Source organism: Ambystoma mexicanum, chromosome 10 (genome assembly GCF_040938575.1).
Source record: "Ambystoma mexicanum isolate Mex_15411 chromosome 10, UKY_AmexF1_1, whole genome shotgun sequence".
NCBI classification, from domain to species: Eukaryota; Metazoa; Chordata; class Amphibia; order Caudata; family Ambystomatidae; genus Ambystoma; species Ambystoma mexicanum.
Genome location: NC_090932.1, coordinates 957,878,868 through 957,894,096, shown reverse-complemented (window position 1 = coordinate 957,894,096; position 15,229 = coordinate 957,878,868). Strand labels below are relative to the sequence as shown.

Genomic DNA, 15,229 nt, shown 5'->3' with positions numbered 1-15,229 from the left:
ATGGTGCGCTTTTGGCAACATCTCTTTTTATTTTATGCATCTATTGCATGAGATTTCATTAATGATCATTTGACAGTTTTATGTTTATGGTCATGCGATGTGGCCTTTGTCACAATATGGCACACTGAATGTCAGGGCAACATCTCTTACCCAGGTATTTCTTTCCCCTAGTAGAAAGTTCTAAAAGAAAGGCACTGGCACAATTCCACTATGTCCATGTTGTGGCACTAGATGCAAATCACACTGCAGATGTCAAAGTTTAGCCATACCCAACATGCTCAATTAGCTAATGTCCTGAAGCACAGGCCTTAAATGCCATCCCAAATATAGCAGCTGATGCTAACTAACGTACTGTACATTGTTTTCAAGTTAATGTATGATTGTATGTGAATGGCCACCAGAGCGTTGGTAGTGTAGAGGTTCAGACACTTTACTTTGAAAAGGGAGCGGCCGCCATGCTTGACTGCAATGGCCAAAAATATAAACACACTGTTGCAAGCTCGAACCTAGCACGCATAATATCTTCAGAAGCCTGAAGACCTTATGAATGCATTTTAGACATCTACCTTTCCCAAAAGTCTTTCTTTTATGTGGATGCTTTATAGATGCACTTTATATGTGAATGCTCTCCTGTACCGGTGTATGGGAGTCGAAGGAAGATGTATCGTCACATAAAAACAGATGCATTTTTCAACATTACATGGTGCATTTTCCTTTGGGGAGACACTTGTGATGAATCTGATGATGTCATTACCCCTTTGCGGGAGGAAGCCTCTCCTCATGTGGCCAGGGGATGGCAGCCGCTACCTGATCCTGACCCGCGGGTGTTTATGTGAGGGAGGATCACATGATGTTAGGCGACCCTCAAGGGAGATGAGACATGCTATCCCCCCCTTTCCTTTTAGGGATATCCCCTCCATTCACTATGCCTTGATGCATATTGTGATAAACCCCGTCAACATCCTGCAAAAGCTGGTGACAAAACATTTGAACATTTTACACCTAGTAAAATAACATGAACTGAGATGAGGAAGAGGACTGGAAGCAAATGAGTGGGCACCACGGGAGTATGAGTCTGTTTAGTATCCTTAAAGGTCTCTAATGTGATGAATACTTTTTTCTAAATATGATTCAGTGTACAGGAGCCGGCTGAAAGAGGTTTGGAGACACCCAAACCCAAAAACAGTAGAAGCAGAAGATTAGGTAAAATATCCAATCATACAGCCGCTCTCTGAAATCCCAATCTGGGTTTTCAATTAGTTGATATTTTACTAAATGCGGTTAGTGTGACCATTCCAGCTGATACATGAAAAAAATTCAGAAGTCGTTGTGGTTTTCAAGGTCGGTTTTATCCATCAAAACAAAGTTTTTTAGTAAAGAAGTCACGAATAATCACTAATATCGTTCTTAGTGAGGAAGGATTTGCGACAAGTCACTCTATCTGTAGACTTATATTGTGCCAATGCATTTTGGAATAAAAAAAATCCTTCATCAGGGCAAGTCTAATCCATTTAAACATAACATAACATATGCATACAATTGTGCCAGCCATATCATGGATAGGGTCCATATATAATCAATCCCATTTTCAAAAAAGAGGCATGTGTGTGTTAACATGAACATGAACATGAACAGTCATCATCCATATGGTTAAATAAAATGATTAAATAAAATAACGTAACCCAAATGGTTAAAAATGTGAAAGATTGCACATACCCAGAAGTATCGTATGCAGAATCAGAAGGCAGGAAACAATGGAAAATAAAGAAAATGCAGAAAACAGATCAGTACCACAGTTAGTAATGGTGTCATGTAACTGATTTAGGAGGGAAAATGGTCCATTACCTTATGTCGGTGAATGGTGGCGTTTTCTAAGCTTCAAAAAGTGCACAGCAGCACCGAGCTCGGTGAGCAGTGGCTGCAAACAAAAGAGTATGTATAAGGAGCCTTTCAGAGCATATGCTGATGCATCGAGTAGTGACAAGCGTGGAAGTTGCCTTACCGCTTGAAGGATGCGGTGCAGAGCTGTTCTCTCCGTGTCTGCCGTAAGCAGACTGTCCTTGTTGCATCGGCGCGTTGCCGAGCAACCTGATTTTATGTGACACGTGATCGCGGCTCCTCGCTGAAGAGCGCGAGCCACGATCAGTGTCTGCAAGCATGCCCATCGGCATGAAAATCTTGAAAGCCCCTTCCTTCTTAGTCCCCTTCCAAACCCCAAAGATGTCATCTATGTATCTCGTCCCTATCCGGATATCCTTATTCCATTCATGTTTGTCCAGTACATAATCTGTCTCGAACTTATGAATGAAGCTGTTGGCATATGAACAGCTCTTTCCCACTTAATTTTCACTCTTGATATCCCCCTTTAATTTGGATATCCCCATTTCTTAGCCTGTCTGGTAACCTTTTCCATGTTCATGAGTTTCGTATTCATTTCTTTTTTTCATTTTTTTCATTTTTGGTGATGACTTTTTCCAGAATATGCCCAGGATATCCCATAATTATTTGCTTTCAAGATTTTCATGCCGATGGGCATGCTTGCAGACACTGATCGTGGCTCGCGCTCTTCAGCGAGGAGCCGCGATCACGTGTCACATAAAATCAGGTTGCTCGGCAACCTAGAGAACAGCTCCGCACCGTATCCTTCAAGCGGTAAGGCAACTTCCACGCTTGTCACTACTCGATGCATCAGCATATGCTCTGAAAAGCTCCTTATACATACTCTTTTGTTTGCAGCCACTGCTCACCGAGCTCGGTGCTGCTGTCTGCTTTTTGAAGCTTAGAAAATGCCACCATTCACCTACATAAGGTAATGGACCATTTTCCCTCCTAAATTAGTTACATGACACCATTACTAACCGTGGTACTGATCTGTTTTCTGCATTTTCTTTATTTTCCATTGTTTCCTGCCTTCTGATTCTGCATACGATACTTCTGGGTATGTGCAATCTTTCACATTTTTAACCATTTGGGTTACGTTATTTTATTTAATCATTTTATTTAACCATATGGATGATGACTGTTCATGTTCATGTTCATGTTTATACACACATGCCTCTTTTTTGAAAAAAGGGATTGATTATATATGGACCCTATCCATGATATGGCTGGCACAATTGTATGCATATGTTATGTTATGTTTAAATGGATTAGACTTGCCCTGATGAAGGAATTGTTTTATTCCTAAATGCATTGGCACAATATAAGTCTACAGATAGAGTGACTTGTGGCAAATCCTTCCTCACTAAGAACGATATTAGTGATTATTCGTGACTTCTTTACTAAAAAACTTTGGTTTGATGGATAAAACCGACCTTGAAAACCACAACGACTTCTGAATTTTTTCATGAATCAGCTGGAATGGTCACACTAACCGCATTTAGTAAAATTTCAACTAATTTAAAACCCAGATTGGGATTTCAGAGAGCGGCTGTATGATTGGATATTTTACCTAATCTTCTGCTTCATGAGGAAGAGGACTGCCACGAGAAAGAGTGTGAACCTTAATGTGCACTCTAGTGTTGTGAAGAATGTGATTGGTCCAAGACATTTCCCAGTCTGGAGGTGGGAATTTAAAGCAGCGGCTACTGAAAGATGGAGAGAGCTTCCTTTTCCAAGCGCTAGCTTGGAAACAGACGGGAGACGCAGGTTACGGTGAGGAGCAGAAGGTGTCCCAATCCAGGAGCGAACCCCGTTAGCACACGAGTGGGTGTGGCGCGAGAGGGAGCCCACCGAAGCACCCCTGGCTGGTTGGACAGCCTAGGAAGCAGACAGGACCAAAAACTGTAGCCACAGAGCACTGCTGGGGAGAGGAGAATTGTAGAGGCAAGCTCCAGACCGGTCACGCGGAGAAGCAGTGCCAATTAACAGCAGAATCACCAGCCGAAGAAGAAGGTAGTCGTGTGGGAACTGGAAGCCAGGAAGGGCTTCATTCCGACGCAAGAAGCAAGAACGCTCCAGGCCGCTGACTGTGGAAAGCCACTCAAGTCCAGCAAATACCCAGGCTAGTACCTGAATACGTACAAGTGGAGTGAACAAACATATTGGTTGCCCGTGAACGTAGAGGAAAGAAGGGGATGCTGACATTGAGGCAAAGAGACCCTGAAAGAATGAACTGATTACCGAGAGTGGGGGAGAGAGTAATCCTCATTGGAATCACAGTCTTCTTCATAGTCACAGTACTTTGCCATATAATAACTTGGGGGAAGACCCATGCCCCTTGCACTGAGAAAAAGAGATCACAACATAAAGTCCTGGCAGAAGCGTATACTGGGATTCGCACACATAAGAAACTGTATAAGATAATCTAGCAGGAGTATATAACACGTGTTTTGTGAGTCTGGGACCTACACCTAAATTGTGTACAGAAAGTGTATAAGATAACCTGGCAGGAGAGTACACTGGGTGTTTTGCGGGTCTAGGACCCACACCCAACTTGTGTTATTCTGGAAAGAGAATTGCAAGGAAGACCCATGCCCTTAGGATTTGAATTGTATTCAATGTGGAAAAAGTCTTGGGGAAGGGAGCCATTTCCCCTGGACTGAATTGCAACACAAGCGGATGGAGTTATCCTCTTGGGCTATAAAGAATGTGGCTATTCTTTGAACTTTGGTTTTGGTGGAGAGAATCCTGGGGAAGGGAGTCATTCTCCCTGGAACTGTAAACATTATCCTTTTGCAACTTTTGTTGGAGTTGTACCTTTTGTTGAACTTGAACATTTGCACACTTCCAAATCCAAAGAAAAATCTCTTAACACCTTAGAGTTAGTTTTAGAATGCGATGGCTAGGATAGCATTTCGGACAAAGGATATTGTTGCTTTGGACATCTTGACACCAGACAGACACTTAGTTTTGGTTGAGGTAGGGAAATACCTCCATATTAGGGATAGTTAGGCATTTTCCAACCCCTTCATTATTTAATAAAAAAGTATGCCAATCACCATGACTCCTCTGTGTCCGCGTCTCAGTCCTGGTTCTTCACACACTGCAGGGATATTTTGGCTGACACAGTAGGGCCATTTGGGAGGTGTAATTTTAAGATTTTGTCTACTCTGGATGCAAAAGACAAATGGCCCTGATTATTAAAGCCTGCATGCTTGCATGTTGTGTTTAATGCAGTGCTTGGTAGAAAACTTAAATTCCAAACTACAGGGTGCAAATTACTCACTTGCTACCAGTCTGCTGGGCCAGTCAGCTACTTTTAAAGAGTGGTTCACTGCTTTAGTATTAATTGTGCAATTCCAACTTGTGATGTAGTGAGCACTGCTCCGTGGTATCATTCTGAATTCGGGTGGTGTGCTGCACAATAACTAAAATGATCAGGCCTGAGCTGAACTCCAAGTTGAAGTAGCTTTTTTGCTACTGGCTACACCGTGGCTACACCGTTAAATAAATCATGCAATGGCACTGAGTGCTCTGAATTTCATGGACATGTGAAGCATGCCTAAAAGCCCAAGAGCACTGCCTATCTTTGGACTGGCATAAACTCATGTTGAGGAGCTGGGGTCCTTTCTAAAGACATTTGCTGCAGGACAAGTAATAAAGTCAGAAAGGTCATACAGGGTCATGGACGAAATGGGGCTGTAACCAACATGTGCCAGTGATCATCTTACATTCCCTGCCTCCTTGACTCCCTGGCTTTCATTACAGCCTACAACCTATTCTGTGACCCTCATAACCACAGAGCCTCGCTAATTTGGACCTGTGAACAAATGTATTAGAGCTACATCAAACACTTTATTTGCATGACATTGTATGCCGTGTACATTTTGGAGGCAATACATGCTGTCAACATCAATGATGTTGGGGGCAAGGCACAGGGGAGAAGGATATTCTGAGGACTGGAGGATATTATCAACTTGCCCTGCCAGGTCTAACGTACAGTCTCTCTAGTTCTTATGATAAAACAGCATTTAATGGCAAGTGAGAGATCCAATTTGAATTTTGATAGATCTGCCGCTGTACATTAGGGAGAAAGCACAGGCTGCTGTCCAAAAGTGTTGCGTACAAAACAGCAATGTATTTCTTTTACATTTTTTATTTACATGACGTGTTTTCCTATGACTATAACATTGGCATGGCAATCAAATTGCTTGGAGTAGTCAGTCAGAAGTATTTAGTGGCATGTAGGTAGGTATTGCCAGGGTGGATGCTTTGGAAGCAGGCCCTTTGGTTGCAGAAGAGACTCCTGACCCGGGGGGTTTGCAATGGGGTATGCCTCTGACATAGGGAGGGAGAAGCATTCAATAACAGGGGACAAACCCATGACACAAAACTAGCCTACACACTGTGTAGAAAAAGAAGGTCAGGAGCGCACTCTGGTTCCAAGTCATTTAATCCTGATGTAAGTAATAACGGGGTTGAATCCCAACACAGTTCAAAAAATAATAACAGGGCTGAATCCCAGATGCAAATAGTCCCAACAATGTTCAAAATGACCAGGGTTAAATCCCAACTGCTACAGTTCCAAAGCACAATAGTTAGTTCTACTCCTCCAAGTACTTTCAAGTCTCAAACTCTCATCAGGGAGGCTGTGTTAGCTGTGTTCCTTTTCAGGTGTTGCTAATTACTTTTTTCAATTTCATTCAATTTCAGTCTCAAAGGATTCTGGTTATTGTAGTGATGGCACAAGTGTTTCATTCAGGAGACCAGGAACCAACTCCCCTCCAAACACAAATCTTACCCACAATTGGGGGAGGGGGGAAAACCATGAATATGGCTCTCCAAAGTGGGGGCATAATAGCCCCGGTGCTGCTGCCTTTGGAGCCCGGGTCTCCTGTAAAATTAAATAGAAAAAGAAGGTCAGGCGCGCACTCTGGTTCCAAGTCATTTAATCCTGATGCAAGTAATAACAGGGTTGAATCCCAACACAGTTAAAAAAATAATAACAGGGCTGAATCCCAGATGCAAATAGTCCCAACAATGTTCAAAAATTACCAGGGTTAAATCCCAACTGCTACAGTTCCAAAGCACAATAGTTAGTTCTACTCCTCCAAGTACTTTCAAGTCTCAAACTCTCATCAGGGAGGCTGTGTTAGCTGTGTTCCTTTTCAGGTGTTGCTAATTACTTTTTTCAATTTCATTCAATTTCAGTCTCAAAGGATTCTGGTTATTGTAGTGATGGCACAAGTGTTTCATTCAGGAGACCAGGAACCAACTCCCCTCCAAACACAAATCTTACCCACAATTGGGGGAGGGGGGAAAACCATGAATATGGCTCTCCAAAGTGGGGGCATAATAGCCCCGGTGCTGCTGCCTCAGGAACACAGCTAACACAGCCTCCCTGATGAGAGTTTGAGACTTGAAAGTACTTGGAGGAGTAGAACTAACTAAGATTTGTGTTTGGAGGGGAGTTGGTTCCTGGTCTCCTGAATGAAACACTTGTGCCATCACTACAATAACCAGTATCCTTTGAGACTGAAATTGAATGAAATTGAAAAAAGTAATTAGCAACACCTGAAAAGGAACACAGCTATCACAGCCTCCCTGATGAGAGTTTGAGACTTGAAAGTACTTGGAGGAGTAGAACTAACTATTGTGCTTTGGAACTGTAGCAGTTGGGATTTAACCCTGGTAATTTTTGAACATTGTTGGGACTATTTGCATCTGGAATTCAGCCCTATTATTATTTTTTGAACTGTGTTGGGATTCAACCCTGTTATTACTTGCATCAGGATTAAATGACTTGGAACCAGAGTGCGCGCCTGACCTTCTTTTTCTATTTAGCCTACACACTGTCATTGAAAGAAATCTATCCAGAGTACACCTATGGCAAAAGGTTTGCTCTAATGGAAAACCACATTTTAAAGATAGTTACCTAAATTAAGCAACAGTGGATAATACTTCTATTGCTGAGATAAATACTAAATTCTGTCTCAACTTGCCACCCCTCCCCCCCACCCAAGCGGCACCACTGGTGGTGGTGCTTACAAATGCCCAAAAGTCCCTTGAACCCTACTTGGAGGACACAGGGCGTCATTACACGGACGGCGGTGGACCAAGGTGCTCTCCGTGCCAGTAAAATACTGGCACCGCCTTGGAGGAAAGGGGAATTACCGCCCTATTCCAAGGTTGGTGGGGCGGTAATTCCCCCTTCCCCCATTGCCCTTCCCCATTCCCATTTTTGCCCCATAGGGCATAATGGGAATGGGGAAGGTGCTAATTACGGTACCGTAATTAGCTTCCTGGTCCCTTTTGCGGGTTGGTTTTTAAGGCCTGCAAAAAGCAGGTATTAAAGTCTCCAACCCGCAAAGGGACCTCGTAATCAGGCGGTAAGGGTTAACGGTCACCGGTACCATTAACGGTGACTGTTAACCCTTACCGCCGTCCGTGTAATGAGGCCCACAGTCTCACTTCTGAACAAGTCCACCCATTTTATTAAATCTATCTGTAGAATTAGTGCCCCAACGCGAAATCACCTACTCATGGCCAAAAGGTAAAATTGTGTAGGCACAAGCAGGAGCAATATTCCCAGGACTTGTGTTGCCTCCAATTTAAAAAAAAAACACTCTGTAGCCTAAGAATTACTGTGGAAGGGCAGTCATGAGCGACAGGCAATATCTGATGTATTACTCCTACCACTGGGCTACTTTTATAAAGCCCCTGGATTGCTGATAATCACCTGCACCCACTTCCTTTTGGGCCGTCTATGGAAGGTGATCGCCTGACAAAGTCCCACACAACTGGGAAGGATATGAATTTTCCCTCCTCTAATAGGTATGCCTGTTTAGAATCCCTCGAACAGGACAAAGCATCTCCCATTTTATCTTCCAAAATCATTCCTCCATTTGAGCAGAGAACATCTTCTATATTTATGGGAGCTAGCAAACCAGGGGATGGCCATGCTATGGAATCTTCAACAGAGCTGGGTAAGCGGAATCACTTTGGCACTTTTGACATTGTTGGTGTGGAATGTTGCAGTTCTTAAAGGGAGTATGAACGACCCAATTTGGCGCAACTATAGAAATAATCATCAGATCCTAATGTTCCATGAAAACTGGGCCATAAACCCAAATCACATACAAGGGTTTATTCTCTATTTAGTTCCTGTCATCAGGCTCAGTGCCAAATACAGACCTTCTTTTGGACTCACTATCTACCCATGAACCAGACAAGCTGTAACTGACATCCTTTGTATGAAGTCTGCTCCAAATTAACTTTTTACCCACCTTAAATTTGGAGAGGGAAAGTTTTAGGTTTGGTGACTTTTTATAATAATAAAGTGGCACATGTGTTGTTAGCCTCACCACACTCGGGGAGATTATGGAACACAATTTAGATGACACAAAATCTAACTAACCTATATTCATTGGTGGTGATTTCAATAGGAGATTGGGCACGGGAAGATGTGTTGCAGGATTGTGAAGAGGAAGTGGCGCAAAGTCAACCTGGTGGACCCAGCCACTCTCTGTTTATGTTGGAGAGATTGCTTGAAACAGGGTTCAGAGCAATAAACGGGAAGACTGACTTCCCCTCATTTGGCGACTTTACTTTTAATACCGGGAACCACAGGAGTATAAACAATTGCATACTGATACCCATTTTATGGTGGGCTAATATACGCAATTTTGAATTATTGCAGAGGAGTGAAAGTGATCATAATCCTCCATTGCTCACATGGGCTTAGGACTGGGGGGATTCACATCAAGCAAATTCTTCTACTTTCTCCAATAACCTAAGGATAAACGGCACCATGGTAGTAAAGTGGACATCCTCAAAGGAAGGTTCTTTACAGAAGATGGTTAATTGCTCCTCTAGAGAAGAGATACTGACTCGTCCTAACTCTCATTATAACTTGGAAGAGATGATAGTTGCCTTTTTCTGCATAATTACGAATTGTGCTAAGATCTTTAGACCAACATGTCTAACTGGCACACCCTGGTCGTATTCCTTTGCCACACGCAATTTTCGAGACTCAACCACGCATTTGCATACTTTGATTTTGCAGTAGGATCGCACAATGCATTAAACTAATTGTTTACTGAGATCTTTCAATTTTGCAAATACTCTTTACTGAACCCCTCCTCCTATTCTTTGGGGGCTTCTTCTAGCGCCATGGTTTTGTAGGATTGCTACATTGTGGCAGCATCAAGAATTCCACATACATCCGTGCAATCTGACCAGTTGACAAGAGGGTAAGGAACAGAGCTTACTTATGGCATTTTTGCCATGTATATTCTTTGGCATGCATTATCCTGTTGCGCTCAGTTTGGCACTTTCTTGTGGCAGTTACATGGATGCTTTAGATGCATTTTATGTCAACAAGTGATGAATTTACAGAGTTTATTCCAGCCAAATTCTCTGGGGCAGCCAAATGGTGATTTAGGAATGGTGATGTGAACAGTCCACATTAGTTTCTCAAGTCCTAGATGTTGATGGCAATATAAATCTGTGTTCGTGCAACACATTGAATGATGTGGGCAATTCAAATGGTTGCTTTGACGACATAGTAGATGTCAAAGTGCATTATTTGTTAACATTACATATGTTCTTTTTATTAAAAAAAATCATTCTTTGTTTTTTTTTGTTTCCTCCCTTTCCCGTTTTTCTTTCCTCTTTCAATGAATTTTGGAACTAATAATGGTCACATTGTCTAATGAATACTTTACTTTGGATTTAATCTGGTTCTTTTTTCATATAATTACTATCAAATTGAACAATTGTTTATGTTTGTGAAATATTCTGACTATAGACTTAATTATTCGCCTTGAAAAAGACCGGTGTGGTAGAAATACGTGCTGCAACAGTTTGTGTTTATCAATAACCATGGAATACATTTTGACAATTTAATTCACATATGCTGCTTATTTCTGTCATGTAACTTGCTTTGCAAACATCAGCGCATGTGCATGGAACAATCTCTTTATCTGTTTTCTGACACTAGGCAGGGGTAGCCTAGAGTCCCATAGTCCTCAGTTACCTTTCTAGCCACAGCGCCTTTATACCTGGTTTCCCCAAACTCACCTACAGTGTTCTGACAATGATCGTTTCGATAGGAACAGGAGGTCATGGCTATCTCAATCATGTAAGGACAAGAGGAAAGCCCTAATACTAGCCCTTAAATGCCAGCCTCCAGACCCTAGACTCATCAGAAATAGGCATAGAGAGTTAAAAAATGAACTGTCCAGGAGAAGCCAGGAGATTGCAATTGATACGTGGGACAGGCTATGTGAAGCAGCATGACAAAGCAACAGTAAAGATTTTAGGCATATTGTGTCAAGAAACACCAATGAATTGGACACAGGACTATGGGAGCTACCAGAGATTCACATTGTGGAGAAGGTCTGGCTAGACCACTTCCAGTATTTGTACCTGTGTGGAACCAATTGTCAAGTTTCATCAGAGGTAGAGCCACTGCTGGTTGTGGAACCATTAGACCCTATTACGGCAGCAGAGGTGATTTACGTGGTCTCCAAGCAAAGGTCTTACAAATCACTGGGGATTGATGGTGTTACCAATGACAACTTCCTTAGTCAGCTTGACTTATTGATACCAGTCCTGCTACAAATTTGAATGATTTAATCAATATGAACATGCTGCCATCGAGTTGGTGCACTAGGATTATTGTCCCAATATTCCAAAAAGGTGGTAAAGCGCTCCCATGTGTCTATCACCCTATTATGTTACTTGTTGGCTCATCAAAGTTGCTCCCAGGAATCCTGCTAAAGAGACTCGAGGAATGGGCGCAAGAAAATAACACCCTGCCAGACACCCAGCTTGCATTGAGTCCAGGAACAAGAACCATCCTTCAGGGATTAAACCGTTACCTAATCCTGGCAAAATACGTGAAAATTCTGGGCGTCATGGACTTGAGCTCTGCTTTTGAACACATAGACAGGAACTCCGTATGGGTGACGCTGGATGAAATGGGTGTGCCAAGACCGCTTCTGCTAATGCTTATGGATCTTCACCATAATTCCAGTGTGCATGTACATTTTGGAGCAAGGGGTGAATATAGTGAGGAAGTAAGGGTGGGAAAGATGGTGCAGCAAGGGTGTGTTCTGGGACCCTTTCAGTTCAATTTGTACACTAACTCATTGGAGGAGTATCTGCTTGCTACTAAGGCAGATGTTCCAAGGTGTGGTGGTAGGAGACTTCCATCTTTGACCTACGCAGATGATGCAGTGCTCCTGGCAACCACACCTAAATCACTTCAAGTCTTGGTCGACAGGTACACCAAGTAGATGTCTGACAGGGACCTTAGAATCAATCAAAGGGAGTGCCTACTAATGTGTGTCTCAGACAAGAGGAAGATGAAACCCAGAATCTGTTCAAGTGGCCACCAATTGGGGATCTGTGACAAATTTGATTTCCTAGGTTTCAGATTTAATACTAAGCTGAGGTTGCTATTTGCACTCTATGCATTTTATCTGAGTACTGGTAATTATGAGCTCCATTTTACACTTGACAGTGGCTATTTATTCTTAAAAACGTTGTTGCTGCTAACCATATTCTATGGACTGAACATTGATGCACAGCTTACTCAATTTGTAGCCATGGCATTTGCCAATGTTTCTTCTTTTTTTACCCAATTTTAATTAGTTGAGATCTATAATTATAAACCTGTTTTATTCTTCTTTTGGATGATGTGTATGAGATTATTTTACTGTTTCATTGCAAACCTTCTATGGTGGAAAGTGCCGAAATAAAGATTGATTGAGTTGCACAGTATTCCTGAGAAGGCACACATATTTAAGCAATATGCCCCGGGCAGCAGCGTCATTACCGACTCAGGTAATGCCCCGGGGCGTTACCAGAGTCGGTAATGCCCCCGCCGCGAGGGGCACATAGCTATTAGTACCCCGGCCCGCAAAAACTGCGTGACAGGGGCACTAAAAGGTTTTTTTTTTAAAAAAAAGACGTCAAAGAAAATGGCTGCCATGGGAAGGGAAAACAGAGTCTGTTTTCCCTTTCCATGGCGGCCATCGGGAGCGGAAGCGCTGGAAACAGAAGTGTTTCCAGCGCATCCGCTCCCAAAAATAAAAGAAGGTAAGTGCTGTTGGGAGGGCGGATGGGAGAAAAAAAACGTACCTGGGTCCCCGGCGGGGACGATAGAAGCCTCCAGCCGGGTGGATGCTCGGAGCGGGGATGGCCCCGCTCCCAGTCTTCACAGGGCAGGAGGCTGCCATCGTCCCCCACCGGGGACAAGGGATAGAAGGTAAGTGGGGTGGGGAGGGCAGGGAGGTGGGAGGAGGGAAGGAGGGAAAAAAAAGCCAAAGCCTTACCTGAGTTCCCGGCGGGGGGTGAAGGCAGCCTCTCAGCCGTGGGGAGGCTTGGAGGGGGGATGGTCCCGCTTCGAGCATCCTCATTGGCTGAGGGGTTGCCATGCCCCCGCCGGGGACAAAAGCCGTTGAATCCCGACAAAGGGATTCCCGGCCTGATAATGACTCGGCGAGGGCCAATCAGAATGGCTCTTTCAATCTGATTGCGCCCTCGCCAGGTACTAATTCTTCTTACAGCACAGTTAATTGAGCGTGGGGGCGTCTCTACTGATTTTGGACATGTTTGTTTGTCCCCCGTAAGTAAGTACCTGCACCTCACTGTAACCTCTATGCTGTGTCCTGCTGCAATAGATTTCTGCAGGCACCTGCACCCGCTGCACCTTCACTACATCCTTCAGTTTGTAGGCAAATTGCTCATGTACTCACTCACTCTCTCACTCAAGGGTGTTGTGCAGTGGCTTAGGCTACATGCCTCCTCCAAGATACTTTTGGGTACCAGCCACACCACTGCAATGCGTAGTTGAAGAGTTGGCATTTAAGAAACAAGTGTACACATTCAGGGTAACCAAAATTTAAGAAGCAACAACATTGACAGTTTTGTAATGTCAATATCAATATCAGTTTGATCGTCTTTGCACTAAAGACAATCAATGGTTCTGGTCTTTCCTCAGATCCTAACTGGCTGTTAGTAACATGCAAGAGTTGAACCCTATTTCAGAGGCAACCTTGATAAGTTATATTAATCAGCTATATTTTAATCCTGCGATTAACTGTAAGAACCTCACCCTTTTTACAAATAAAACTAGAATTCTTGAATGCTTTGAAGCAGATAATATAGAAACAGAGATTAGGAGACTAAAGAGCTCGAGAGCCCCCGGCCAGGACTCAATACCCAACATGTGGGCTGATACATGGAATTTTTACGCCGAAAAACATGGATTTGTGCGCCATTCTGCCTGCAAATCCCCATTTGTTAAACAGGGATTTGCGGGCAGCGTGGCGCACAAAACTCTGTTTTTCAGCTCAAATAATTCCACGTATGAGCCCCTTAGTCTTTAAGGCCAACCCTCCTCTTTGGACAGGAATATTAGCAGCTTGGTATGGACAGATATTTTTGACAAGTTGGATACCTGATAGTTGGAGGGACTCCATTCTGGTTCTTATCTATAAAAATAATGGGGCCTCAGATCCTTCCAACTACAGCATATTGGCCATGATCGATTCAAGTGCCAAGATCTTTGCCACACTTTTCTTGGTCAAATTGAGAAAAATGGGCAGAGGACACTCAGAGATTAAGCAAATTCCAAACTGGCTTTCGCAGGGCACGCAGCACAATCAATAATAATTATGCACTTAAATTCTTGGCAGCTGATAGGATATCTTGTGGGTGAAAAGTATACCTGTGCTTTGTGGACTACTCCAAGGTGTTTGATACAGTGTGCCATCCAACACTTTGGAGTAAAATAGCTAAGTGGGGACTTGACTCTGATGTCCTTTACTATATTAAGGCTCTATGTAGTGATGCTTCTGTTACTTTGCACATGTCACAAGATGGATGCCTAATGCATAAAATGTACACCAATAGAGGACTGAAGCAGGGGTGTGTATTGCCCCCCTGCTTTATAACCTTTATGTATCAGACTTCAACTCTAATCCAGTTAAGGCGACCCACTTTTCACCTCACATTGGCTCCGTAGCAGTTCGTGGGTAATGTACGCTGATGACACAGTCCTTTTGGATCGTACACCAATTGGTTTATAGCGTTCCATAGACACTTTAGCTGTGCTAAGGCCAACAATCTAATTGTAAATATCGCAAAGACCAAGATAATGATCCTTGGTAATACATCTAGGCAATGCTGCTCTTTTATATGGAGACCTAATAAAGGCATTTCAAAAAAAGGTAGCAGGCGCTCCTCTCCAGAAGGAACATGGCATAATAACTTGTTCTGAGATGAGAGTTTGCAGCACACGCTTTTTGCTCACTGCACCTTTCACAGATGGGAAATA

At 43.1% G+C, this 15,229-nt stretch overlaps 1 protein-coding gene across 1 annotated transcript in view; it reads right to left on the bottom strand.

The window, feature by feature from the left end:
- SPATA16 (spermatogenesis associated 16) overlaps positions 1-15,229 on the bottom strand; it is a 1,361,355-nt gene that overhangs the window by 1,240,896 nt on the left and 105,230 nt on the right. The gene's annotated exons all lie outside the window — the stretch shown is intronic.